General features: G+C 44.5%; 13 non-coding genes across 13 annotated transcripts; all 13 read right to left on the bottom strand.

Moving 5' to 3' along the window:
* Positions 1 to 2941: 2941 nt before the first annotated feature.
* On the bottom strand, positions 2942 to 3014 carry trnar-acg (transfer RNA arginine (anticodon ACG)). The gene has a single exon. It is a non-coding gene; the product is annotated as a tRNA-Arg (tRNA).
* A 1628-nt stretch (positions 3015 to 4642) lies between these two features.
* Positions 4643 to 4715, bottom strand: trnar-acg (transfer RNA arginine (anticodon ACG)). The gene has a single exon. It is a non-coding gene; the product is annotated as a tRNA-Arg (tRNA).
* Positions 4716 to 6347: 1632 nt separating this feature from the next.
* trnar-acg (transfer RNA arginine (anticodon ACG)) lies at positions 6348 to 6420 on the bottom strand. The gene has a single exon. It is a non-coding gene; the product is annotated as a tRNA-Arg (tRNA).
* Positions 6421 to 8052: 1632 nt separating this feature from the next.
* On the bottom strand, positions 8053 to 8125 carry trnar-acg (transfer RNA arginine (anticodon ACG)). The gene has a single exon. It is a non-coding gene; the product is annotated as a tRNA-Arg (tRNA).
* Positions 8126 to 9756: 1631 nt separating this feature from the next.
* On the bottom strand, positions 9757 to 9829 carry trnar-acg (transfer RNA arginine (anticodon ACG)). The gene has a single exon. It is a non-coding gene; the product is annotated as a tRNA-Arg (tRNA).
* Positions 9830 to 10463: 634 nt separating this feature from the next.
* trnar-acg (transfer RNA arginine (anticodon ACG)) lies at positions 10464 to 10536 on the bottom strand. The gene has a single exon. It is a non-coding gene; the product is annotated as a tRNA-Arg (tRNA).
* Positions 10537 to 11148: 612 nt separating this feature from the next.
* Positions 11149 to 11221, bottom strand: trnar-acg (transfer RNA arginine (anticodon ACG)). Its single transcript has one exon. It is a non-coding gene; the product is annotated as a tRNA-Arg (tRNA).
* Positions 11222 to 11833: 612 nt separating this feature from the next.
* On the bottom strand, positions 11834 to 11906 carry trnar-acg (transfer RNA arginine (anticodon ACG)). Its single transcript has one exon. It is a non-coding gene; the product is annotated as a tRNA-Arg (tRNA).
* A 1631-nt stretch (positions 11907 to 13537) lies between these two features.
* On the bottom strand, positions 13538 to 13610 carry trnar-acg (transfer RNA arginine (anticodon ACG)). Its single transcript has one exon. It is a non-coding gene; the product is annotated as a tRNA-Arg (tRNA).
* A 2453-nt stretch (positions 13611 to 16063) lies between these two features.
* trnar-acg (transfer RNA arginine (anticodon ACG)) lies at positions 16064 to 16136 on the bottom strand. Its single transcript has one exon. It is a non-coding gene; the product is annotated as a tRNA-Arg (tRNA).
* A 1632-nt stretch (positions 16137 to 17768) lies between these two features.
* Positions 17769 to 17841, bottom strand: trnar-acg (transfer RNA arginine (anticodon ACG)). Its single transcript has one exon. It is a non-coding gene; the product is annotated as a tRNA-Arg (tRNA).
* Positions 17842 to 20294: 2453 nt separating this feature from the next.
* Positions 20295 to 20367, bottom strand: trnar-acg (transfer RNA arginine (anticodon ACG)). The gene has a single exon. It is a non-coding gene; the product is annotated as a tRNA-Arg (tRNA).
* Positions 20368 to 22810: 2443 nt separating this feature from the next.
* Positions 22811 to 22883, bottom strand: trnar-acg (transfer RNA arginine (anticodon ACG)). The gene has a single exon. It is a non-coding gene; the product is annotated as a tRNA-Arg (tRNA).
* Between the last annotated feature and the right edge of the window lie 620 nt (positions 22884 to 23503).

The following is a 23503-nucleotide window of genomic DNA, read 5'->3' as shown; positions in this document are numbered from 1 at the left end:
TCGGTGTAACACTCATTCCTTCGACAATAAACGCATATCCGACCATCACCCCTGGTGAGACAAAACCGCAACTCGTCAATGAAGAGCACTTTTTGACAGTCCTGTCTGGTCCAGCAAAGGTGGGTTTGTGCCCACGCAGATGAGCAGGGACCCTGGGCATCTTTCTTTTTGTGTTTTTCAGAGTCAGTAGAAAGGCCTCTTTAGTATCCTAAGTTTTCAAAACTTCTTAATTGCCTACCATCTGTAAGCTGTTAGTGTCTTAATGATGTTCCACATATGCATGTTCATTAATTGTTTATGGTTCATTGAACACGCATGGGAAACAGTGTTTAATCCCATTAAAATGAAGATCTGTGAAGTTATTTGTATTTTTACGAATTATCTAAGACAAGGTCCTGAAAAAGGGAAGTTTCTTTTTTTGCTGGGTTTATGAGGTATAAATTAATGGCGCATGTAGGCAAAGACAGTCAGCACAAATTGAAAAGACACCGCTCATTTCCAAATCTCACTCAGACATAGACTAAATGCACAAGCTTGCCAGGAGTCGAACCTAGAATCTTCTGATCCGTAGTCAGACGCGTTATCCATTGCGCCACAAGCCCGATGCTAAATTCACCCTCTTCTCTAATTGGTCAATTCTGGATACTTGGTAGCGGACGGTAATATGATTGGTTATTATGGTTATTAGGCGCATCAGATTTGCGGACATTGAGGGGATTCAAATCATCTGGGCCAGGCGCCCGGTTAGGGTGTTTGGCACCGGGTGAAATTTGGAATCGAACTGCTTCCCGGGCGTGAGCACCGTTCAAAGCCCACGGCGAAATTCGGCTCAAAACAAAAGTGACGTAATTATGTATGTCGAGTAATGAGTAGGATTCACTGATTTCACCTGCAAAAGTGATTGTTTTATTTGTTGAAAACGCGTTATCGGCCTTTCCAATGAAAACGACTTAGAAAATTCAAACATATATTTCATGGAAAAGTTATGTTGAATGTTTCTGGAACACGCACTATGCTGCCTTGTTGACAACATGATCGAGCGGTGAGTGCCCTCCTCGCCGATAAAGCAAAACAAACTTAACATTTCTAAATATTTGTATGAACATGCCAAGATTAAACAACTGAGACATAAACTGAACAAGTTCCACAGACATGTGACTAACATAAATGGAATAACATGTCCCTGAACAAAGGGGGGTCAAAATCAAAAGTAACAGTCAGTATCTGGTGTGGCCACCAGCTGCATTAAGAATTGCAGTGCATCTCCTCCTCATGGACTGCACCAGATTTGCCAGTTCTTGCTGTGAGATGTTACCCCACACTTCCACCAAGGCAACTGCAAGTTCCCGGACATTTCTGGGGGGAATGGCCCTAGCCCTCACCCTCCGATCCAACAGGTCCCAGACGTGCTCAAAGGGATTGAGATGCGGGTTCTTCGCTGGCCATGGCAGAACACTGACATTCCTGTCTTGCAGGAAATCACACACAGAATGAGCAGTATGGCTGGTGGCATTGTCATGCTGGAGGGTCACGTCAGGATGAGCCTGCAGGAAGGGTACCACATGAGGGGGGAGGATGTCTTCCTTGTAACACACAGCATTGAGATTGCCTGCAATGACAAGCTCAGTCTGATGATGCTGTGACACACCGCCCCAGACCAGGACGTACCCCCCACCTCCATCCCGCTTCAGAGTACAGGCCTCGGTGTAACACTCATTCCTTCGACAATAAACGCATATCCGACCATCACCCCTGGTGAGACAAAACCGCAACTCGTCAATGAAGAGCACTTTTTGACAGTCCTGTCTGGTCCAGCAAAGGTGGGTTTGTGCCCACGCAGATGAGCAGGGACCCTGGGCATCTTTCTTTTTGTGTTTTTCAGAGTCAGTAGAAAGGCCTCTTTAGTATCCTAAGTTTTCAAAACTTCTTAATTGCCTACCATCTGTAAGCTGTTAGTGTCTTAATGATGTTCCACATATGCATGTTCATTAATTGTTTATGGTTCATTGAACACGCATGGGAAACAGTGTTTAATCCCATTAAAATGAAGATCTGTGAAGTTATTTATATTTTTACGAATTATCTTTGAAAGACAAGGTCCTGAAAAAGGGAAGTTTATTTTTTTGATGGGTTTATGAGGTATGCATTAATGGCGCATGTAGGCAAAGACACTCAGCACAAATTGAAAAGACATCGCTCATTTCCAAATCTCACTCAGACATAGAAAAAATGCACGAGCTTGCCAGGAGTCGAACCTAGAATCTTCTGATCCGTAGTCAGACGCGTTATCCATTGCGCCAGAAGCCCGATGCTAAGTTCATCCTAACTCTTCTCTAATTGGTCAATTCTGGATACTTGGTAGCGGACGGTAATATGATTGGTTATTATGGTTATTAGGCGCATCAGATTTGCGGACATGAGGGGATTCAAATCATCTGGGCCAGGCGCCCGGTTAGGGTGTTTGGCACCGGGTGAAATTTGGAATCGAACTGCTTCCCGGGCGTGAGCACCGTTCAAAGCCCACGGCGAAAGTCGGCTCAAAACAAAAGTGACGAAATTATGTATGTCGAGTAATGAGTAGGATTCAGTGTTTTCACCTGCAAAAGTGATTGTTTTATTTGTTGAAAACGCGTTATCGGCCTTCCCAATGAAAACCACTTAGAAAAAAATTCAAACATATATTTCATGGAAAAATTATGTTGAATGTTTCTGGAACATTGAACACGCATGGGAAACAGTGTTTAATCCCATTAAAATGAAGATCTGTGAAGTTATTTGTATTTTTACGAATTATCTAAGACAAGGTCCTGAAAAAGGGAAGTTTCTTTTTTTGCTGGGTTTATGAGGTATAAATTAATGGCGCATGTAGGCAAAGACAGTCAGCACAAATTGAAAAGACACCGCTCATTTCCAAATCTCACTCAGACATAGACTAAATGCACGAGCTTGCCAGGAGTCGAACCTAGAATCTTCTGATCCGTAGTCAGACGCGTTATCCATTGCGCCACAAGCCCGATGCTAAATTCACCCTCTTCTCTAATTGGTCAATTCTGGATACTTGGTAGCGGACGGTAATATGATTGGTTATTATGGTTATTAGGCGCATCAGATTTGCGGACATTGAGGGGATTCAAATCATCTGGGCCAGGCGCCCGGTTAGGGTGTTTGGCACCGGGTGAAATTTGGAATCGAACTGCTTCCCGGGCGTGAGCACCGTTCAAAGCCCACGGCGAAATTCGGCTCAAAACAAAAGTGACGTAATTATGTATGTCGAGTAATGAGTAGGATTCACTGATTTCACCTGCAAAAGTGATTGTTTTATTTGTTGAAAACGCGTTATCGGCCTTTCCAATGAAAACGACTTAGAAAATTCAAACATATATTTCATGGAAAAGTTATGTTGAATGTTTCTGGAACACGCACTATGCTGCCTTGTTGACAACATGATCGAGCGGTGAGTGCCCTCCTCGCCGATAAAGCTTAACAAACTTAACATTTCTAAATATTTGTATGAACATGCCAAGATTAAACAACTGAGACATAAACTGAACAAGTTCCACAGACATGTGACTAACATAAATGGAATAACATGTCCCTGAACAAAGGGGGGTCAAAATCAAAAGTAACAGTCAGTATCTGGTGTGGCCACCAGCTGCATTAAGAATTGCAGTGCATCTCCTCCTCATGGACTGCACCAGATTTGCCAGTTCTTGCTGTGAGATGTTACCCCACACTTCCACCAAGGCAACTGCAAGTTCCCGGACATTTCTGGGGGGAATGGCCCTAGCCCTCACCCTCCGATCCAACAGGTCCCAGACGTGCTCAAAGGGATTGAGATGCGGGTTCTTCGCTGGCCATGGCAGAACACTGACATTCCTGTCTTGCAGGAAATCACACACAGAATGAGCAGTATGGCTGGTGGCATTGTCATGCTGGAGGGTCACGTCAGGATGAGCCTGCAGGAAGGGTACCACATGAGGGGGGAGGATGTCTTCCTTGTAACACACAGCATTGAGATTGCCTGCAATGACAAGCTCAGTCTGATGATGCTGTGACACACCGCCCCAGACCAGGACGTACCCCCCACCTCCATCCCGCTTCAGAGTACAGGCCTCGGTGTAACACTCATTCCTTCGACAATAAACGCATATCCGACCATCACCCCTGGTGAGACAAAACCGCAACTCGTCAATGAAGAGCACTTTTTGACAGTCCTGTCTGGTCCAGCAAAGGTGGGTTTGTGCCCACGCAGATGAGCAGGGACCCTGGGCATCTTTCTTTTTGTGTTTTTCAGAGTCAGTAGAAAGGCCTCTTTAGTATCCTAAGTTTTCAAAACTTCTTAATTGCCTACCATCTGTAAGCTGTTAGTGTCTTAATGATGTTCCACATATGCATGTTCATTAATTGTTTATGGTTCATTGAACACGCATGGGAAACAGTGTTTAATCCCATTAAAATGAAGATCTGTGAAGTTATTTGTATTTTTACGAATTATCTAAGACAAGGTCCTGAAAAAGGGAAGTTTCTTTTTTTGCTGGGTTTATGAGGTATAAATTAATGGCGCATGTAGGCAAAGACAGTCAGCACAAATTGAAAAGACACCGCTCATTTCCAAATCTCACTCAGACATAGACTAAATGCACGAGCTTGCCAGGAGTCGAACCTAGAATCTTCTGATCCGTAGTCAGACACGTTATCCATTGCGCCACAAGCCCGATGCTAAATTCACCCTCTTCTCTAATTGGTCAATTCTGGATACTTGGTAGCGGACGGTAATATGATTGGTTATTATGGTTATTAGGCGCATCAGATTTGCGGACATTGAGGGGATTCAAATCATCTGGGCCAGGCGCCCGGTTAGGGTGTTTGGCACCGGGTGAAATTTGGAATCGAACTGCTTCCCGGGCGTGAGCACCGTTCAAAGCCCACGGCGAAATTCGGCTCAAAACAAAAGTGACGTAATTATGTATGTCGAGTAATGAGTAGGATTCACTGATTTCACCTGCAAAAGTGATTGTTTTATTTGTTGAAAACGCGTTATCGGCCTTTCCAATGAAAACGACTTAGAAAATTCAAACATATATTTCATGGAAAAGTTATGTTGAATGTTTCTGGAACACGCACTATGCTGCCTTGTTGACAACATGATCGAGCGGTGAGTGCCCTCCTCGCCGATAAAGCTTAACAAACTTAACATTTCTAAATATTTGTATGAACATGCCAAGATTAAACAACTGAGACATAAACTGAACAAGTTCCACAGACATGTGACTAACATAAATGGAATAACATGTCCCTGAACAAAGGGGGGTCAAAATCAAAAGTAACAGTCAGTATCTGGTGTGGCCACCAGCTGCATTAAGAATTGCAGTGCATCTCCTCCTCATGGACTGCACCAGATTTGCCAGTTCTTGCTGTGAGATGTTACCCCACACTTCCACCAAGGCAACTGCAAGTTCCCGGACATTTCTGGGGGGAATGGCCCTAGCCCTCACCCTCCGATCCAACAGGTCCCAGACGTGCTCAAAGGGATTGAGATGCGGGTTCTTCGCTGGCCATGGCAGAACACTGACATTCCTGTCTTGCAGGAAATCACACACAGAATGAGCAGTATGGCTGGTGGCATTGTCATGCTGGAGGGTCACGTCAGGATGAGCCTGCAGGAAGGGTACCACATGAGGGGGGAGGATGTCTTCCTTGTAACACACAGCATTGAGATTGCCTGCAATGACAAGCTCAGTCTGATGATGCTGTGACACACCGCCCCAGACCAGGACGTACCCCCCACCTCCATCCCGCTTCAGAGTACAGGCCTCGGTGTAACACTCATTCCTTCGACAATAAACGCATATCCGACCATCACCCCTGGTGAGACAAAACCGCAACTCGTCAATGAAGAGCACTTTTTGACAGTCCTGTCTGGTCCAGCAAAGGTGGGTTTGTGCCCACGCAGATGAGCAGGGACCCTGGGCATCTTTCTTTTTGTGTTTTTCAGAGTCAGTAGAAAGGCCTCTTTAGTATCCTAAGTTTTCAAAACTTCTTAATTGCCTACCATCTGTAAGCTGTTAGTGTCTTAATGATGTTCCACATATGCATGTTCATTAATTGTTTATGGTTCATTGAACACGCATGGGAAACAGTGTTTAATCCCATTAAAATGAAGATCTGTGAAGTTATTTGTATTTTTACGAATTATCTTTGAAAGACAAGGTCCTGAAAAAGGGAAGTTTATTTTTTTGATGGGTTTATGAGGTATGCATTAATGGCGCATGTAGGCAAAGACACTCAGCACAAATTGAAAAGACACCGCTCATCTCCAAATCTCACTCAGACATAGACTAAATGCACGAGCTTGCCAGGAGTCGAACCTAGAATCTTCTGATCCGTAGTCAGACGCGTTATCCATTGCGCCACAAGCCCAATGCTAAATTCACCCTCTTCTCTAATTGGTCAATTCTGGATACTTGGTAGCGGACGGTAATATGATTGGTTATTATGGTTATTAGGCGCATCAGATTTGCGGACATGAGGGGATTCAAATCATCTGGGCCAGGCGCCCGGTTAGGGTGTTTGGCACCGGGTGAAATTTGGAATCTAACTGCTTCCCGGGCGTGTGCACCGTTCAAAGCCCACGGCGAAATTCGGCTCAAAACAAAAGTGACGTATATACATTTATGTCGAGTAATGAGTAGGATTCACTGATTTCACCTGCAAAAGTGATTGTTTTATTTGTTGAAAACGCGTTATCGGCCTTTCCAATGAAAACGACTTAGAACATTCAAACATATATTTCATGGAAAAGTTATGTTGAATGTTTCTGGAACACGCACTATGCTGCCTTGTTGACAACATGATCGAGCGGTGAGGGCCCTCCTCGCCGATAAAGCGTAACAAACTTAACATTTCTAAATATTTGTATGAACATGCCAAGATTAAACAACTGAGACATAAACTGAACAAGTTCCACAGACATGTGACTAACATAAATGGAATAACATGTCCCTGAACAAAGGGGGGTCAAAATCAAAAGTAACAGTCAGTATCTGGTGTGGCCACCAGCTGCATTAAGAATTGCAGTGCATCTCCTCCTCATGGACTGCACCAGATTTGCCAGTTCTTGCTGTGAGATGTTACCCCACTCTTCCACCAAGGCAACTGCAAGTTCCCGGACATTTCTGGGGGGAATGGTCCTAGCCCTCACCCTCCGATCCAACAGGTCCCAGACGTGCTCAAAGGGCTGAGATGCGGGTTCTTCGCTGGCCATGGCAGAACACTGACATTCCTGTCTTGCAGGAAATCACACACAGAATGAGCAGTATGGCTGGTGGCATTGTCATGCTGGAGGGTCACGTCAGGATGAGCCTGCAGGAAGGGTACCACATGAGGGGGGAGGATGTCTTCCTTGTAACACACAGCATTGAGATTGCCTGCAATGACAAGCTCAGTCTGATGATGCTGTGACACACCGCCCCAGACCAGGACGTACCCCCCACCTCCATCCCGCTTCAGAGTACAGGCCTCGGTGTAACACTCATTCCTTCGACAATAAACGCATATCCGACCATCACCCCTGGTGAGACAAAACCGCAACTCGTCAATGAAGAGCACTTTTTGACAGTCCTGTCTGGTCCAGCAAAGGTGGGTTTGTGCCCACGCAGATGAGCAGGGACCCTGGGCATCTTTCTTTTTGTGTTTTTCAGAGTCAGTAGAAAGGCCTCTTTAGTATCCTAAGTTTTCAAAACTTCTTAATTGCCTACCATCTGTAAGCTGTTAGTGTCTTAATGATGTTCCACATATGCATGTTCATTAATTGTTTATGGTTCATTGAACACGCATGGGAAACAGTGTTTAATCCCATTAAAATGAAGATCTGTGAAGTTATTTGTATTTTTACGAATTATCTTTGAAAGACAAGGTCCTGAAAAAGGGAAGTTTATTTTTTTGATGGGTTTATGAGGTATGCATTAATGGCGCATGTAGGCAAAGACACTCAGCACAAATTGAAAAGACACCGCTCATCTCCAAATCTCACTCAGACATAGACTAAATGCACGAGCTTGCCAGGAGTCGAACCTAGAATCTTCTGATCCGTAGTCAGACGCGTTATCCATTGCGCCACAAGCCCGATGCTAAATTCACCCTCTTCTCTAATTGGTAAATTCTGGATACTTGGTAGCGGACGGTAATATGATTGGTTATTATGGTTATTAGGCGCATCAGATTTGCGGACATGAGGGGATTCAAATCATCTGGGCCAGGCGCCCGGTTAGGGTGTTTGGCACCGGGTGAAATTTGGAATCAAACTGCTTCCCGGGCGTGAGCACCGTTCAAAGCCCACGGCGAAAGTCGGCTCAAAACAAAAGTGACGAAATTATGTATGTCGAGTAATGAGTAGGATTCAGTGTTTTCACCTGCAAAAGTGATTGTTTTATTTGTTGAAAACGCGTTATCGGCCTTTCCAATGAAAACGACTTAGAAAATTCAAACATATATTTCATGGAAAAGTTATGTTGAATGTTTCTGGAACACGCACTATGCTGCCTTGTTGACAACATGATCGAGCGGTGAGTGCCCTACTCGCCGATAAAGCTTAACAAACTTAACATTTCTAAATATTTGTATGAACATGCCAAGATTAAACAACTGAGACATAAACTGAACAAGTTCCACAGACATGTGACTAACATAAATGGAATAACATGTCCCTGAACAAAGGGGGGTCAAAATCAAAAGTAACAGTCAGTATCTGGTGTGGCCACCAGCTGCATTAAGAATTGCAGTGCATCTCCTCCTCATGGACTGCACCAGATTTGCCAGTTCTTGCTGTGAGATGTTACCCCACACTTCCACCAAGGCAACTGCAAGTTCCCGGACATTTCTGGGGGGAATGGCCCTAGCCCTCACCCTCCGATCCAACAGGTCCCAGACGTGCTCAAAGGGATTGAGATGCGGGTTCTTCGCTGGCCATGGCAGAACACTGACATTCCTGTCTTGCAGGAAATCACACACAGAATGAGCAGTATGGCTGGTGGCATTGTCATGCTGGAGGGTCACGTCAGGATGAGCCTGCAGGAAGGGTACCACATGAGGGGGGAGGATGTCTTCCTTGTAACACACAGCATTGAGATTGCCTGCAATGACAAGCTCAGTCTGATGATGCTGTGACACACCGCCCCAGACCAGGACGTACCCCCCACCTCCATCCCGCTTCAGAGTACAGGCCTCGGTGTAACACTCATTCCTTCGACAATAAACGCATATCCGACCATCACCCCTGGTGAGACAAAACCGCAACTCGTCAATGAAGAGCACTTTTTGACAGTCCTGTCTGGTCCAGCAAAGGTGGGTTTGTGCCCACGCAGATGAGCAGGGACCCTGGGCATCTTTCTTTTTGTGTTTTTCAGAGTCAGTAGAAAGGCCTCTTTAGTATCCTAAGTTTTCAAAACTTCTTAATTGCCTACCATCTGTAAGCTGTTAGTGTCTTAATGATGTTCCACATATGCATGTTCATTAATTGTTTATGGTTCATTGAACACGCATGGGAAACAGTGTTTAATCCCATTAAAATGAAGATCTGTGAAGTTATTTATATTTTTACGAATTATCTTTGAAAGACAAGGTCCTGAAAAAGGGAAGTTTATTTTTTTGATGGGTTTATGAGGTATGCATTAATGGTGCATGTAGGCAAAGACACTCAGCACAAATTGAAAAGACATCGCTCATTTCCAAATCTCACTCAGACATAGAAAAAATGCACGAGCTTGCCAGGAGTCGAACCTAGAATCTTCTGATCCGTAGTCAGACGCGTTATCCATTGCGCCACAAGCCCGATGCTAAATTCACCCTCTTCTCTAATTGGTCAATTCTGGATACTTGGTAGCGGACGATAATATGATTGGTTATTATGGTTATTAGGCGCATCAGATTTGCGGACATGAGGGGATTCAAATCATCTGGGCCAGGCGCCCGGTTAGGGTGTTTGGCACCGGGTGAAATTTGGAATCGAACTGCTTCCCGGGCGTGAGCACCGTTCAAAGCCCACGGCGAAAGTCGGCTCAAAACAAAAGTGACGAAATTATGTATGTCGAGTAATGAGTAGGATTCAGTGTTTTCACCTGCAAAAGTGATTGTTTTATTTGTTGAAAACGCGTTATCGGCCTTCCCAATGAAAACCACTTAGAAAAAAATTCAAACATATATTTCATGGAAAAGTTATGTTGAATGTTTCTGGAACATTGAACACGCATGGGAAACAGTGTTTAATCCCATTAAAATGAAGATCTGTGAAGTTATTTGTATTTTTACGAATTATCTTTGAAAGACAAGGTCCTGAAAAAGGGAAGTTTCTTTTTTTGATGGGTTTATGGGGTATACGTTAATGGCGCATGTAGGCAAAGACACTCAGCACAAATTGAAAAGACATCGCTCATTTCCAAATCTCACTCAGACATAGACTAAATGCACGAGCTTGCCAGGAGTCGAACCTAGAATCTTCTGATCCGTAGTCAGACGCGTTATCCATTGCGCCACAAGCCCGATGCTAAATTCACCCTCTTCTCTAATTGGTCAATTCTGGATACTTGGTAGCGGACGGTAATATGATTGGTTATTATGGTTATTAGGCGCATCAGATTTGCGGACATGAGGGGATTCAAATCATCTGGGCCAGGCGCCCGGTTAGGGTGTTTGGCACCGGGTGAAATTTGGAATCGAACTGCTTCCCGGGCGTGAGCACCGTTCAAAGCCCACGGCGAAATTCGGCTCAAAACAAAAGTGACGAAATTATGTATGTCGAGTAATGAGTAGGATTCAGTGTTTTCACCTGCAAAAGTGATTGTTTTATTTGTTGAAAACGCGTTATCGGCCTTCCCAATGAAAACCACTTAGAAAAAAATTCAAACATATATTTCATGGAAAAGTTATGTTGAATGTTTCTGGAACATTGAACACGCATGGGAAACAGTGTTTAATCCCATTAAAATGAAGATCTGTGAAGTTATTTGTATTTTTACGAATTATCTAAGACAAGGTCCTGAAAAAGGGAAGTTTCTTTTTTTGCTGGGTTTATGAGGTATAAATTAATGGCGCATGTAGGCAAAGACACTCAGCACAAATTGAAAAATCTCACTCAGACATAGACTAAATGCACGAGCTTGCCAGGAGTCGAACCTAGAATCTTCTGATCCGTAGTCAGACGCGTTATCCATTGCGCCACAAGCCCGATGCTAAATTCACCCTCTTCTCTAATTGGTCAATTCTGGATACTTGGTAGCGGACGGTAATATGATTGGTTATTATGGTTATTAGGCGCATCAGATTTGCGGACATGAGGGGATTCAAATCATCTGGGCCAGGCGCCCGGTTAGGGTGTTTGGCACCGGGTGAAATTTGGAATCGAACTGCTTCCCGGGCGTGAGCACCGTTCAAAGCCCACGGCGAAAGTCGGCTCAAAACAAAAGTGACGAAATTATGTATGTCGAGTAATGAGTAGGATTCAGTGTTTTCACCTGCAAAAGTGATTGTTTTATTTGTTGAAAACGCGTTATCGGCCTTCCCAATGAAAACCACTTAGAAAAAAATTCAAACATATATTTCATGGAAAAGTTATGTTGAATGTTTCTGGAACATTGAACACGCATGGGAAACAGTGTTTAATCCCATTAAAATGAAGATCTGTGAAGTTATTTGTATTTTTACGAATTATCTAAGACAAGGTCCTGAAAAAGGGAAGTTTCTTTTTTTGCTGGGTTTATGAGGTATAAATTAATGGCGCATGTAGGCAAAGACACTCAGCACAAATTGAAAAATCTCACTCAGACATAGACTAAATGCACGAGCTTGCCAGGAGTCGAACCTAGAATCTTCTGATCCGTAGTCAGACGCGTTATCCATTGCGCCACAAGCCCGATGCTAAATTCACCCTCTTCTCTAATTGGTCAATTCTGGATACTTGGTAGCGGACGGTAATATGATTGGTTATTATGGTTATTAGGCGCATCAGATTTGCGGACATGAGGGGATTCAAATCATCTGGGCCAGGCGCCCGGTTAGGGTGTTTGGCACCGGGTGAAATTTGGAATCGAACTGCTTCCCGGGCGTGAGCACCGTTCAAAGCCCACGGCGAAAGTCGGCTCAAAACAAAAGTGACGAAATTATGTATGTCGAGTAATGAGTAGGATTCAGTGTTTTCACCTGCAAAAGTGATTGTTTTATTTGTTGAAAACGCGTTATCGGCCTTTCCAATGAAAACGACTTAGAAAATTCAAACATATATTTCATGGAAAAGTTATGTTGAATGTTTCTGGAACACGCACTATGCTGCCTTGTTGACAACATGATCGAGCGGTGAGTGCCCTCCTCGCCGATAAAGCTTAACAAACTTAACATTTCTAAATATTTGTATGAACATGCCAAGATTAAACAACTGAGACATAAACTGAACAAGTTCCACAGACATGTGACTAACATAAATGGAATAACATGTCCCTGAACAAAGGGGGGTCAAAATCAAAAGTAACAGTCAGTATCTGGTGTGGCCACCAGCTGCATTAAGAATTGCAGTGCATCTCCTCCTCATGGACTGCACCAGATTTGCCAGTTCTTGCTGTGAGATGTTACCCCACACTTCCACCAAGGCAACTGCAAGTTCCCGGACATTTCTGGGGGGAATGGCCCTAGCCCTCACCCTCCGATCCAACAGGTCCCAGACGTGCTCAAAGGGATTGAGATGCGGGTTCTTCGCTGGCCATGGCAGAACACTGACATTCCTGTCTTGCAGGAAATCACACACAGAATGAGCAGTATGGCTGGTGGCATTGTCATGCTGGAGGGTCACGTCAGGATGAGCCTGCAGGAAGGGTACCACATGAGGGGGGAGGATGTCTTCCTTGTAACACACAGCATTGAGATTGCCTGCAATGACAAGCTCAGTCTGATGATGCTGTGACACACCGCCCCAGACCAGGACGTACCCCCCACCTCCATCCCGCTTCAGAGTACAGGCCTCGGTGTAACACTCATTCCTTCGACAATAAACGCATATCCGACCATCACCCCTGGTGAGACAAAACCGCAACTCGTCAATGAAGAGCACTTTTTGACAGTCCTGTCTGGTCCAGCAAAGGTGGGTTTGTGCCCACGCAGATGAGCAGGGACCCTGGGCATCTTTCTTTTTGTGTTTTTCAGAGTCAGTAGAAAGGCCTCTTTAGTATCCTAAGTTTTCAAAACTTCTTAATTGCCTACCATCTGTAAGCTGTTAGTGTCTTAATGATGTTCCACATATGCATGTTCATTAATTGTTTATGGTTCATTGAACACGCATGGGAAACAGTGTTTAATCCCATTAAAATGAAGATCTGTGAAGTTATTTGTATTTTTACGAATTATCTTTGAAAGACAAGGTCCTGAAAAAGGGAAGTTTCTTTTTTTGCTGGGTTTATGAGTTATAAATTAATGGCGCATGTAGGCAAAGACACTCAGCACAAATTGAAAAGACACCGCTCATTTACAAATCTCACTCAGACATAGACTAAATGCACGAGCTTGCCAGGAGTCGAACCTAGAATCTTCTGATCCGTAGTCAGACGCGTTATCCATTGCGCCACAAGCCCGATGCTAAATTCACCCTCTTCTCTAATTGGTCAATTCTGGATACTTGGTAGCGGACGGTAATATGATTGGTTATTATGGTTATTAGGCGCATCAGATTTGCGGACATTGAGGGGATTCAAATCATCTGGGCCAGGCGCCCGGTTAGGGTGTTTGGCACCGGGTGAAATTTGGAATCGAACTGCTTCCCGGGCGTGAGCACCGTTCAAAGCCCACGGCGAAATTCGGCTCAAAACAAAAGTGACGTAATTATGTATGTCGAGTAATGAGTAGGATTCACTGATTTCACCTGCAAAAGTGATTGTTTTATTTGTTGAAAACGCGTTATCGGCCTTTCCAATGAAAACGACTTAGAAAATTCAAACATATATTTCATGGAAAAGTTATGTTGAATGTTTCTGGAACACGCACTATGCTGCCTTGTTGACAACATGATCGAGCGGTGAGTGCCCTCCTCGCCGATAAAGCTTAACAAACTTAACATTTCTAAATATTTGTATGAACATGCCAAGATTAAACAACTGAGACATAAACTGAACAAGTTCCACAGACATGTGACTAACATAAATGGAATAACATGTCCCTGAACAAAGGGGGGTCAAAATCAAAAGTAACAGTCAGTATCTGGTGTGGCCACCAGCTGCATTAAGAATTGCAGTGCATCTCCTCCTCATGGACTGCACCAGATTTGTCAGTTCTTGCTGTGAGATGTTACCCCACACTTCCACCAAGGCAACTGCAAGTTCCCGGACATTTCTGGGGGGAATGGCCCTAGCCCTCACCCTCCGATCCAACAGGTCCCAGCCGTGCTCAAAGGGATTGAGCCCGATGCTAAATTCACCCTCTTCTCTAATTGGTCAATTCTGGATACTTGGTAGCGGACGGTAATATGATTGGTTATTATGGTTATTAGGCGCATCAGATTTGCGGACATTGAGGGGATTCAAATCATCTGGGCCAGGCGCCCGGTTAGGGTGTTTGGCACCGGGTGAAATTTGGAATCGAACTGCTTCCCGGGCGTGAGCACCGTTCAAAGCCCACGGCGAAATTCGGCTCAAAACAAAAGTAACGTAATTATGTATGTCGAGTAATGAGTAGGATTCACTGATTTCACCTGCAAAAGTGATTGTTTTATTTGTTGAAAACGCGTTATCGGCCTTTCCAATGAAAACGACTTAGAAAATTCAAACATATATTTCATGGAAAAGTTATGTTGAATGTTTCTGGAACACGCACTATGCTGCCTTGTTGACAACATGATCGAGCGGTGAGTGCCCTCCTCGCCGATAAAGCTTAACAAACTTAACATTTCTAAATATTTGTATGAACATGCCAAGATTAAACAACTGAGACATAAACTGAACAAGTTCCACAGACATGTGACTAACATAAATGGAATAACATGTCCCTGAACAAAGGGGGGTCAAAATCAAAAGTAACAGTCAGTATCTGGTGTGGCCACCAGCTGCATTAAGAATTGCAGTGCATCTCCTCCTCATGGACTGCACCAGATTTGCCAGTTCTTGCTGTGAGATGTTACCCCACACTTCCACCAAGGCAACTGCAAGTTCCCGGACATTTCTGGGGGGAATGGCCCTAGCCCTCACCCTCCGATCCAACAGGTCCCAGACGTGCTCAAAGGGATTGAGATGCGGGTTCTTCGCTGGCCATGGCAGAACACTGACATTCCTGTCTTGCAGGAAATCACACACAGAATGAGCAGTATGGCTGGTGGCATTGTCATGCTGGAGGGTCACGTCAGGATGAGCCTGCAGGAAGGGTACCACATGAGGGGGGAGGATGTCTTCCTTGTAACACACAGCATTGAGATTGCCTGCAATGACAAGCTCAGTCTGATGATGCTGTGACACACCGCCCCAGACCAGGACGTACCCCCCACCTCCATCCCGCTTCAGAGTACAGGCCTCGGTGTAACACTCATTCCTTCGACAATAAACGCATATCCGACCATCACCCCTGGTGAGACAAAACCGCAACTCGTCAATGAAGAGCACTTTTTGACAGTCCTGTCTGGTCCAGCAAAGGTGGGTTTGTGCCCACGCAGATGAGCAGGGACCCTGGGCATCTTTCTTTTTGTGTTTTTCAGAGTCAGTAGAAAGGCCTCTTTAGTATCCTAAGTTTTCAAAACTTCTTAATTGCCTACCATCTGTAAGCTGTTAGTGTCTTAATGATGTTCCACATATGCATGTTCATTAATTGTTTATGGTTCATTGAACACGCATGGGAAACAGTGTTTAATCCCATTAAAATGAAGATCTGTGAAGTTATTTGTATTTTTACGAATTATCTAAGACAAGGTCCTGAAAAAGGGAAGTTTCTTTTTTTGCTGGGTTTATGAGGTATAAATTAATGGCGCATGTAGGCAAAGACACTCAGCACAAATTGAAAAGACACCGCTCATTTCCAAATCTCACTCAGACATAGACTAAATGCACGAGCTTGCCAGGAGTCGAACCTAGAATCTTCTGATCCGTAGTCAGACGCGTTATCCATTGCGCCACAAGCCCGATGCTAAATTCACCCTCTTCTCTAATTGGTCAATTCTGGATACTTGGTAGCGGACGGTAATATGATTGGTTATTATGGTTATTAGGCGCATCAGATTTGCGGACATTGAGGGGATTCAAATCATCTGGGCCAGGCGCCCGGTTAGGGTGTTTGGCACCGGGTGAAATTTGGAATCGAACTGCTTCCCGGGCGTGAGCACCGTACAAAGCCCACGGCGAAATTCGGCTCAAAACAAAAGTGACGTAATTATGTATGTCGAGTAATGAGTAGGATTCACTGATTTCACCTGCAAAAGTGATTGTTTTATTTGTTGAAAACGCGTTATCGGCCTTTCCAATGAAAACGACTTAGAAAATTCAAACATATATTTCATGGAAAAGTTATGTTGAATGTTTCTGGAACACGCACTATGCTGCCTTGTTGACAACATGATCGAGCGGTGAGTGCCCTCCTCGCCGATAAAGCTTAACAAACTTAACATTTCTAAATATTTGTATGAACATGCCAAGATTAAACAACTGAGACATAAACTGAACAAGTTCCACAGACATGTGACTAACATAAATGGAATAACATGTCCCTGAACAAAGGGGGGTCAAAATCAAAAGTAACAGTCAGTATCTGGTGTGGCCACCAGCTGCATTAAGAATTGCAGTGCATCTCCTCCTCATGGACTGCACCAGATTTGCCAGTTCTTGCTGTGAGATGTTACCCCACACTTCCACCAAGGCAACTGCAAGTTCCCGGACATTTCTGGGGGAAATGGCCCTAGCCCTCACCCTCCGATCCAACAGGTCCCAGACGTGCTCAAAGGGATTGAGATGCGGGTTCTTCGCTGGCCATGGCAGAACACTGACATTCCTGTCTTGCAGGAAATCACACACAGAATGAGCAGTATGGCTGGTGGCATTGTCATGCTGGAGGGTCACGTCAGGATGAGCCTGCAGGAAGGGTACCACATGAGGGGGGAGGATGTCTTCCTTGTAACACACAGCATTGAGATTGCCTGCAATGACAAGCTCAGTCTGATGATGCTGTGACACACCGCCCCAGACCAGGACGTACCCCCCACCTCCATCCCGCTTCAGAGTACAGGCCTCGGTGTAACACTCATTCCTTCGACAATAAACGCATATCCGACCATCACCCCTGGTGAGACAAAACCGCAACTCGTCAATGAAGAGCACTTTTTGACAGTCCTGTCTGGTCCAGCAAAGGTGGGTTTGTGCCCACGCAGATGAGCAGGGACCCTGGGCATCTTTCTTTTTGTGTTTTTCAGAGTCAGTAGAAAGGCCTCTTTAGTATCCTAAGTTTTCAAAACTTCTTAATTGCCTACCATCTGTAAGCTGTTAGTGTCTTAATGATGTTCCACATATGCATGTTCATTAATTGTTTATGGTTCATTGAACACGCATGGGAAACAGTGTTTAATCCCATTAAAATGAAGATCTGTGAAGTTATTTGTATTTTTACGAATTATCTTTGAAAGACAAGGTCCTGAAAAAGGGAAGTTTCTTTTTTTGCTGGGTTTATGAGTTATAAATTAATGGCGCATGTAGGCAAAGACACTCAGCACAAATTGAAAAGACACCGCTCATTTACAAATCTCACTCAGACATAGACTAAATGCACGAGCTTGCCAGGAGTCGAACCTAGAATCTTCTGATCCGTAGTCAGACGCGTTATCCATTGCGCCACAAGCCCGATGCTAAATTCACCCTCTTCTCTAATTGGTCAATTCTGGATACTTGGTAGCGGACGGTAATATGATTGGTTATTATGGTTATTAGGCGCATCAGATTTGCGGACATTGAGGGGATTCAAATCATCTGGGCCAGGCGCCCGGTTAGGGTGTTTGGCACCGGGTGAAATTTGGAATCGAACTGCTTCCCGGGCGTGAGCACCGTTCAAAGCCCACGGCGAAATTCGGCTCAAAACAAAAGTGACGTAATTATGTATGTCGAGTAATGAGTAGGATTCACTGATTTCACCTGCAAAAGTGATTGTTTTATTTGTTGAAAACGCGTTATCGGCCTTTCCAATGAAAACGACTTAGAAAATTCAAACATATATTTAATGGAAAAGTTATGTTGAATGTTTCTGGAACACGCACTATGCTGCCTTGTTGACAACATGATCGAGCGGTGAGTGCCCTCCTCGCCGATAAAGCTTAACAAACTTAACATTTCTAAATATTTGTATGAACATGCCAAGATTAAACAACTGAGACATAAACTGAACAAGTTCCACAGACATGTGACTAACATAAATGGAATAACATGTCCCTGAACAAAGGGGGGTCAAAATCAAAAGTAACAGTCAGTATCTGGTGTGGCCACCAGCTGCATTAAGAATTGCAGTGCATCTCCTCCTCATGGACTGCACCAGATTTGTCAGTTCTTGCTGTGAGATGTTACCCCACACTTCCACCAAGGCAACTGCAAGTTCCCGGACATTTCTGGGGGGAATGGCCCTAGCCCTCACCCTCCGATCCAACAGGTCCCAGCCGTGCTCAAAGGGATTGAGCCCGATGCTAAATTCACCCTCTTCTCTAATTGGTCAATTCTGGATACTTGGTAGCGGACGGTAATATGATTGGTTATTATGGTTATTAGGCGCATCAGATTTGCGGACATTGAGGGGATTCAAATCATCTGGGCCAGGCGCCCGGTTAGGGTGTTTGGCACCGGGTGAAATTTGGAATCGAACTGCTTCCCGGGCGTGAGCACCGTTCAAAGCCCACGGCGAAATTCGGCTCAAAACAAAAGTAACGTAATTATGTATGTCGAGTAATGAGTAGGATTCACTGATTTCACCTGCAAAAGTGATTGTTTTATTTGTTGAAAACGCGTTATCGGCCTTTCCAATGAAAACGACTTAGAAAATTCAAACATATATTTCATGGAAAAGTTATGTTGAATGTTTCTGGAACACGCACTATGCTGCCTTGTTGACAACATGATCGAGCGGTGAGTGCCCTCCTCGCCGATAAAGCTTAACAAACTTAACATTTCTAAATATTTGTATGAACATGCCAAGATTAAACAACTGAGACATAAACTGAACAAGTTCCACAGACATGTGACTAACATAAATGGAATAACATGTCCCTGAACAAAGGGGGGTCAAAATCAAAAGTAACAGTCAGTATCTGGTGTGGCCACCAGCTGCATTAAGAATTGCAGTGCATCTCCTCCTCATGGACTGCACCAGATTTGCCAGTTCTTGCTGTGAGATGTTACCCCACACTTCCACCAAGGCAACTGCAAGTTCCCGGACATTTCTGGGGGGAATGGCCCTAGCCCTCACCCTCCGATCCAACAGGTCCCAGACGTGCTCAAAGGGATTGAGATGCGGGTTCTTCGCTGGCCATGGCAGAACACTGACATTCCTGTCTTGCAGGAAATCACACACAGAATGAGCAGTATGGCTGGTGGCATTGTCATGCTGGAGGGTCACGTCAGGATGAGCCTGCAGGAAGGGTACCACATGAGGGGGGAGGATGTCTTCCTTGTAACACACAGCATTGAGATTGCCTGCAATGACAAGCTCAGTCTGATGATGCTGTGACACACCGCCCCAGACCAGGACGTACCCCCCACCTCCATCCCGCTTCAGAGTACAGGCCTCGGTGTAACACTCATTCCTTCGACAATAAACGCATATCCGACCATCACCCCTGGTGAGACAAAACCGCAACTCGTCAATGAAGAGCACTTTTTGACAGTCCTGTCTGGTCCAGCAAAGGTGGGTTTGTGCCCACGCAGATGAGCAGGGACCCTGGGCATCTTTCTTTTTGTGTTTTTCAGAGTCAGTAGAAAGGCCTCTTTAGTATCCTAAGTTTTCAAAACTTCTTAATTGCCTACCATCTGTAAGCTGTTAGTGTCTTAATGATGTTCCACATATGCATGTTCATTAATTGTTTATGGTTCATTGAACACGCATGGGAAACAGTGTTTAATCCCATTAAAATGAAGATCTGTGAAGTTATTTGTATTTTTACGAATTATCTAAGACAAGGTCCTGAAAAAGGGAAGTTTCTTTTTTTGCTGGGTTTATGAGGTATAAATTAATGGCGCATGTAGGCAAAGACACTCAGCACAAATTGAAAAGACACCGCTCATTTCCAAATCTCACTCAGACATAGACTAAATGCACGAGCTTGCCAGGAGTCGAACCTAGAATCTTCTGATCCGTAGTCAGACGCGTTATCCATTGCGCCACAAGCCCGATGCTAAATTCACCCTCTTCTCTAATTGGTCAATTCTGGATACTTGGTAGCGGACGGTAATATGATTGGTTATTATGGTTATTAGGCGCATCAGATTTGCGGACATTGAGGGGATTCAAATCATCTGGGCCAGGCGCCCGGTTAGGGTGTTTGGCACCGGGTGAAATTTGGAATCGAACTGCTTCCCGGGCGTGAGCACCGTACAAAGCCCACGGCGAAATTCGGCTCAAAACAAAAGTGACGTAATTATGTATGTCGAGTAATGAGTAGGATTCACTGATTTCACCTGCAAAAGTGATTGTTTTATTTGTTGAAAACGCGTTATCGGCCTTTCCAATGAAAACGACTTAGAAAATTCAAACATATATTTCATGGAAAAGTTATGTTGAATGTTTCTGGAACACGCACTATGCTGCCTTGTTGACAACATGATCGAGCGGTGAGTGCCCTCCTCGCCGATAAAGCTTAACAAACTTAACATTTCTAAATATTTGTATGAACATGCCAAGATTAAACAACTGAGACATAAACTGAACAAGTTCCACAGACATGTGACTAACATAAATGGAATAACATGTCCCTGAACAAAGGGGGGTCAAAATCAAAAGTAACAGTCAGTATCTGGTGTGGCCACCAGCTGCATTAAGAATTGCAGTGCATCTCCTCCTCATGGACTGCACCAGATTTGCCAGTTCTTGCTGTGAGATGTTACCCCACACTTCCACCAAGGCAACTGCAAGTTCCCGGACATTTCTGGGGGAAATGGCCCTAGCCCTCACCCTCCGATCCAACAGGTCCCAGACGTGCTCAAAGGGATTGAGCCCGATGCTAAATTCACCCTCTTCTCTAATTGGTCAATTCTGGATACTTGGTAGCGGACGGTAATATGATTGGTTATTATGGTTATTAGGCGCATCAGATTTGCGGACATTGAGGGGATTCAAATCATCTGGGCCAGGCGCCCGGTTAGGGTGTTTGGCACCGGGTGAAATTTGGAATCGAACTGCTTCCCGGGCGTGAGCACCGTTCAAAGCCCACGGCGAAATTCGGCTCAAAACAAAAGTGACGTAATTATGTATGTCGAGTAATGAGTAGGATTCACTGATTTCACCTGCAAAAGTGATTGTTTTATTTGTTGAAAACGCGTTATCGGCCTTTCCAATGAAAACGACTTAGAAAATTCAAACATATATTTCATGGAAAAGTTATGTTGAATGTTTCTGGAACACGCACTATGCTGCCTTGTTGACAACATGATCGAGCGGTGAGTGCCCTCCTCGCCGATAAAGCTTAACAAACTTAACATTTCTAAATATTTTTATGAACATGCCAAGATTAAACAACTGAGACATAAACTGAACAAGTTCCACAGACATGTGACTAACATAAATGGAATAACATGTCCCTGAACAAAGGGGGGTCAAAATCAAAAGTAACAGTCAGTATCTGGTGTGGCCACCAGCTGCATTAAGAATTGCAGTGCATCTCCTCCTCATGGACTGCACCAGATTTGCCAGTTCTTGCTGTGAGATGTTACCCCACACTTCCACCAAGGCAACTGCAAGTTCCCGGACATTTCTGGGGGGAATGGCCCTAGCCCTCGCCCTCCGATCCAACAGGTCCCAGACGTGCTCAAAGGGATTGAGATGCGGGTTCTTCGCTGGCCATGGCAGAACACTGACATTCCTGTCTTGCAGGAAATCACACACAGAATGAGCAGTATGGCTGGTGGCATTGTCATGCTGGAGGGTCACGTCAGGATGAGCCTGCAGGAAGGGGGGGGGGGGATGTCTTCCTTGTAACACACAGCATTGAGATTGCCTGCAATGACAAGCTCAGTCTGATGATGCTGTGACACACCGCCCCAGACCAGGACGTACCCCCCACCTCCATCCCGCTTCAGAGTACAGGCCTCGGTGTAACACTCATTCCTTCGACAATAAACGCATATCCGACCATCACCCCTGGTGAGACAAAACCGCAACTCGTCAATGAAGAGCACTTTTTGACAGTCCTGTCTGGTCCAGCAAAGGTGGGTTTGTGCCCACGCAGATGAGCAGGGACCCTGGGCATCTTTCTTTTTGTGTTTTTCAGAGTCAGTAGAAAGGCCTCTTTAGTATCCTAAGTTTTCAAAACTTCTTAATTGCCTACCATCTGTAAGCTGTTAGTGTCTTAATGATGTTCCACATATGCATGTTCATTAATTGTTTATGGTTCATTGAACACGCATGGGAAACAGTGTTTAATCCCATTAAAATGAAGATCTGTGAAGTTATTTGTATTTTTACGAATTATCTAAGACAAGGTCCTGAAAAAGGGAAGTTTCTTTTTTTGCTGGGTTTATGAGGTATAAATTAATGGCGCATGTAGGCAAAGACACTCAGCACAAATTGAAAAGACACCGCTCATTTCCAAATCTCACTCAGACATAGACTAAATGCACGAGCTTGCCAGGAGTCGAACCTAGAATCTTCTGATCCGTAGTCAGACGCGTTATCCATTGCGCCACAAGCCCGATGCTAAATTCACCCTCTTCTCTAATTGGTCAATTCTGGATACTTGGTAGCGGACGGTAATATGATTGGTTATTATGGTTATTAGGCGCATCAGATTTGCGGACATTGAGGGGATTCAAATCATCTGGGCCAGGCGCCCGGTTAGGGTGTTTGGCACCGGGTGAAATTTGGAATCGAACTGCTTCCCGGGCGTGAGCACCGTACAAAGCCCATGGCGAAATTCGGCTCAAAACAAAAGTGACGTAATTATGTATGTCGAGTAATGAGTAGGATTCACTGATTTCACCTGCAAAAGTGATTGTTTTATTTGTTGAAAACGCGTTATCGGCCTTTCCAATGAAAACGACTTAGAAAATTCAAACATATATTTCATGGAAAAGTTATGTTGAATGTTTCTGGAACACGCACTATGCTGCCTTGTTGACAACATGATCGAGCGGTGAGTGCCCTCCTCGCCGATAAAGCTTAACAAACTTAACATTTCTAAATATTTGTATGAACATGCCAAGATTAAACAACTGAGACATAAACTGAACAAGTTCCACAGACATGTGACTAACATAAATGGAATAACATGTCCCTGAACAAAGGGGGGTCAAAATCAAAAGTAGCAGTCAGT

Source organism: Oncorhynchus mykiss, chromosome 26, assembly GCF_057628025.1.
Source record: "Oncorhynchus mykiss isolate SJ-2025 chromosome 26, ASM5762802v1, whole genome shotgun sequence".
Taxonomy (NCBI): Eukaryota; Metazoa; Chordata; class Actinopteri; order Salmoniformes; family Salmonidae; genus Oncorhynchus; species Oncorhynchus mykiss.
This window is presented reverse-complemented; position numbering and strand designations above follow the sequence as displayed.